Below are 5,191 nucleotides of genomic sequence, written 5' to 3' on the forward strand. Positions count from 1 at the left end.
TCATTCCTCACTTCTTTTGTATTTACGTTCTTCACCCTCTTCAGCGCTTCAGGTATGAAACTCTCTGTAATTTTGCTTCTTTGTTCTTCTCTGGCTTCTCTCTGAACCACACGTCCTCCACATGCTGCAGCATTTTACCTTCGAGTCTTTCTCACACTTCCCATACTCATGAGGACCTCCACATCTTGAACATCTCACTTTCCTTTTACACTCCTTTGCCATGTGCCCCATTCTTTGACATATGACACATCTGATGGGGTTTGGTATGTATTCTCTAACTCGTCCTTAATTAGTTCCACCTGCGTTTGATTTCTCAGACTTGTACTGATTTTTGACTTTTTATTTATGTCTAATCATGTCTCACTTTCTTTTGACAAGCTTCTGTCTCTCTCGTGTCTTTTTCTTTGTGGTTTTTTCTTTTTTGATGATTTTGCCAACATCCATTTCATTCTCACTATTTCCCCCTGAAGAGGAGGCCATGATGCTACAGTCGGAGCTCAGTTTATGCAATCCGACCAAATTTCAGCTCCTACCGCCCTTGAAAAGATTGTTCAGCTTCTCCTTCCACGCTCTTCCTCCTGAGGGTCAAACTCCAGCCCTCCTGAGTCCAAGTCCTGAGTCTTCTGCTGGTTCTGCTCGCACGTGGAGACAATCTGCTCTGGTGCATTCAGGGACAGTTGGATCAAAGAGCTCTACTGCAGTTTCTCGTGTCTGCAGACTTTTATTTTGAAAGAACAGAAGCTATTCTTTTAAAGTCATCTTTAGCTCCTCTGTTTTCAGCTAAAGCTAAAAGTATCGAAAGGCTAGCTAATAGCTACAAGTATTAAAAGCTTAGCTAAAAGCTAAATGTACTATGAATCAATGCCCAGGGGATCCATCACTGCCTGAAGCTCTCAGCAGGTTCTACACATGTTTTGAAGACCCGAACAGACCACCCATCACCAGACTCACTTTATCACAGGAAGAAGAGTTCCTCAGCATGACCTCAGCAGAAGTAAGGAGGACCTTCAGGAGGATTAACCCTCACAAAGCAACCGGCCCAGACAACATCCCCAGGAAGGTGCTGAAAGACTGTACTGATCAGCTTTGCAAGGTGCTGGCCGACATCTTTAACTCCTCACTTGCCCTGGAGACGCACCTCAAGACTGCCACCATCCCAGTCCCAAAGAGCTCTACAGTAACTGGTCTAAATGACTATCGGCCAGTGGCCCTCACCCAGATAGTCGCTAAATGCTTTGAAAAACTGGTCATGACTCACATCAAAACAACCATCAACATCAACAAGGACCCTCACAGTACACATACCACAAGAACTGATCAACAGAGGATGCAATCTCCTCTGTGGTCCACGCTGCTCTCATCCACCTGGAGCAGAAAAACTCTTACGTCCGTATGCTCTTTGTGGACTTCACATCTGCCTTCAACACCATGATCCCCCAAACTCTGATGGACAAACTATCCACACTAGGACTGAGCCCCTCCATTTGCAACTGGGTCCTGGACTTTTTAACAAACAGACCACAGTTAGTGAGGATCCATAACTTCTCCTCCTCCACCATAACCCTCAGCACTGGCTCTCCTCAGGGATGTGTGTTGAGCCCCCTCCTGTTCATTCTGCTCACATATGATTGTGCACCTACCTGTCCGGGCTGTCATATTGTAAAGTTTGCAGATGATACAGTGGTGGTGGGATGCATCCCAAACAATGATGAGTCCAGCTACAGGCAAGAGGTGGAACACCTGGAGAGCTGGTGCAGAGAGAATAACCTTCACATCAATGTGAAGAAGACAAAGGAGATGGTCGTGGACTTCATAAGTCAAGTCAAGTCATATTTATTTATAGAGCACAATTTAAAACAGATAGACTGTTATCAAAGTGCTTAAGGAACAAATACACCTACACCCCCCTGAACATAAGAGGATCTGCGGTGGAAGTGGTCTCCAGCTACAAGTACTTGGGTGTGCACCTGAACAACAACCTCAGCTGGAGCAACAACACCACCAGCCTGATGAAGAAAGATCATCAGAGACTCTACTTCCTCAGGCGGCTGAGGCGAGCTGGTCTGGAAGCTCAGTCCTCACCTCCTTCTCCAGGTGTGCAGTGGAGAGCATCCTGTGCTCCAGCATCAATGTGTGGCATGGAGGCTGCACAGCTGCAGAAAGAAAAGCTTTGCAGAGAGTGGTGAAGGCTGCATAGAAGATGTTGGAGTCAGCCTCCCCACCATCACAGACATCTACACCTCCAGATGCAGGAAGAGGGCCACCTGCATCATGAAGGACCTCACTCACCCAGCACACACACTTTTTGCCCCACTCCCCTCAGGAAGGAGGTTGAGGAGCATTAAGTGTAGAACCACTAGACTGAGGAACAGCTTCTACCCTGAGGCTGTTAGACTCATGAATCTCTAACCAGAATAATCACTGTGAAAAATCACATAAAGTTGCTGCTGATCTGTTTTAATGTTTCTGCTGATCTGTTTCATGTTGCTGCTGATCTGTTTCATGTTGCTGCTGATCTGTTAGATGTTGCTACTGATCTGTTAGATGTTGCTACTGATCTGTTTAATGTTGCTACTGATCTGTTTCATGTTGCTACTGATCTCTTTCATGTTGCTGCTGATCTGTTTCATGTTGCTGCTGATCTGTTTGTTTCATGTTGCTGCTGATCTGTTTCAAGTTGCTACTGATGTTTCATGTTTCTGCTGATCTGTTTCAAGTTGCTACTGATCTGTTTCATGTTTCTGCTGATCTGTTTCAATGTTGCTGCTGATATGTTTCATGTTGCTGCTGATCTGTTTCATATTGCTGCTGATTTGTTTTCATGTTGCTGCTGATCTGTTTCATGCTGCTGCTGATTTGTTTGTTTCATGTTGCTGCTGATCTGTATCATGTTGCTACTGATCTGTTTGTTGCATGTTGCTGCTGATCTGTTTGTTTCATGTTGCTGCTGATCTGTTTCAATGTTGCTGCTGATCTGTTTCATGTTGTTGCTGATCCGTTTCAATGTTGAGCTGATCTGTTTCATGTTGCTGCTGATCTGTTTCAAGTTGCTGCTGATCTGTTTCATGTTGCTACTGATCTGTTTGTTTCATGTTGCTGCTGATCTGTTTGTTTCATGTTGCTGCTGATTTGTTTCAAGTTGCTGCTGATCTGTTTCATGTTGCTGCTGATCTGTTTTTCATGTTGCTGTGTTCATTTGTGCTCATCTGCTCACAGACTCATGTTCATGTTTGTGCTGATGTTCAATGTTTTATGTTACGAGTGCTTAGTGTATATTTAGTTGATGTTTTTCTTAGTTCATATCTTAGATGTTATTACTGTTTTTCTTAGACATTTTATTGTTGGATGTAACTGGGACCCTGTGTACATAATGTCATTCCACCCCATGTACCACATGGGGTGGAATGACAATAAAGAACCTAGAATCCTTGAACAGACGGCAGTCTGCAGCACTGACAGTAAACATCTTGCATCGTTTTGTTTTTCTAGAACTGCGCCGCTCGTGGTGTCTGCACGTTGGAGCAGCTCTTTCATTCTGGGATGTTGCTTTAGAAAACTTTATTTCCTCTTTCTGGATGTAAATGGATTTTTTAGGGATGATAATTTCCTCTGGTATTAGATGCTGTACAGCTGGAAGGACTTTTACTGAAACCTTTTTACTTTAGGACATTAGGTATGATAGTTGATGTTTTTCTTAGTTCATATCTTAGATGTTATTACTGTTTTTCTTATACATTTTATTGTTGGATGTAACTGGGACCCTGTGAACATAATTTCGCTCCACCACATGTACCACATGAGGTGCGAATGACAATAAAGAAACTCTGACTCTGACTCTGATGATGTGTAACCATGGCAACAAGGTGTTTTTACAACTGGGAGCAGCTGATTAACATCTCAAATATCAAATATTACCTCAACTACAGCCCCAAATCACAAACGAGTTGTAAAGGAAGCACCGTGGATGCATCTCCGTTTACCTGGTGGTGGTGCTCAAGTGCCTGACTGCTGAAAACCTGGAGCTGGTGGGAAACGTGGCTTGTGACAACAGAAAGACCAGGATCATCCTCCAACACCTGCATCTGGCTATCCACAACGATGAGGAGCTCAACAAGTTGGTGAGAGGAGCGGCCATCGCTCAGGGAGGAGTTGTGCCCAACATTCAGGTGGTCCTGCTGCCCAATTAAAACCCACCAAGTCCAAGTAAACGGATCAACACCTGTAGGCAGTTTCTTCAGATCCACTATGACGGACCACCACAAGAGATCAGAACTTCTGGTCTTCTGGACAAGAGAACGATACGGACAGACAGACAGAGACTACACCACAATGTGTCTGTCTTTTGACAAGCGTATACACAAAAGCTATAAATAGCAGAAGGCTAGCAAAAAGTAACACATGCAGCTAAAAGTAGCAAAGGCTAGCCAAAAGCTACATGTAGCAACGGAAGACAAACAGAGGCGTGCTCACACTAGGGGTTGAACGACTACATATTTTTTAAAGTCGACTTCAACACGATAAAAGTCGAGTCGACATTGACTAGTTGATGACATCATAGAAACTCAAGACGCTATTCACAAAAAAACATTACTATGTACAAAATATATAAATCTGGGGGCCGCCTCGCTGCCTGTTTTTAAATCCCGTCTTAAAACCCATTTTTTCCAAGGCTGTTGACACCATGTGAGATGTTGATTTTATTATTATTTATTTGAGTCTCCTTTTACTGTTTCAAATTTTATTGCATGGCTATTTATTGTTTGTCTATGTAATTATTTTTCTAGTATTTTATTCCTTTTGTGCTTTTTGTCTGTACAGCACTTTGGTCCCGTATGTTTTTTTAAGTGCTTTATAAATAAAGTTGGATTGGATATTTATGCTCCTAACATTTATCAAACTGCAAATAAGTCTCAGGAAAACCAAAACTATTATAAAGCTGCAAAAGTTAGTTTTATTTTATTTAATCCAGTAAATAAAATAAACTATGGCGGCGGTGGTGGATTCTCCAGCGAGGTTGAACTGGAAGAGTCATCTTTAGAGAAAAACTTCCACACTGTTGATGAACTTCTACCTGTTTGTGAGAAGACTTAGCCTGATCACCTTCCATCTGCTTGGAACAATCCGTTTGTAGCAGCGCCTGGCGCTGATCACATGACACATGATCACACGACACATGATCACACGACACATG

Source organism: Nematolebias whitei, chromosome 19 (genome assembly GCF_014905685.2).
Source record: "Nematolebias whitei isolate Nwh7 chromosome 19, NemWhi1, whole genome shotgun sequence".
Taxonomy (NCBI): domain Eukaryota; kingdom Metazoa; phylum Chordata; class Actinopteri; order Cyprinodontiformes; family Rivulidae; genus Nematolebias; species Nematolebias whitei.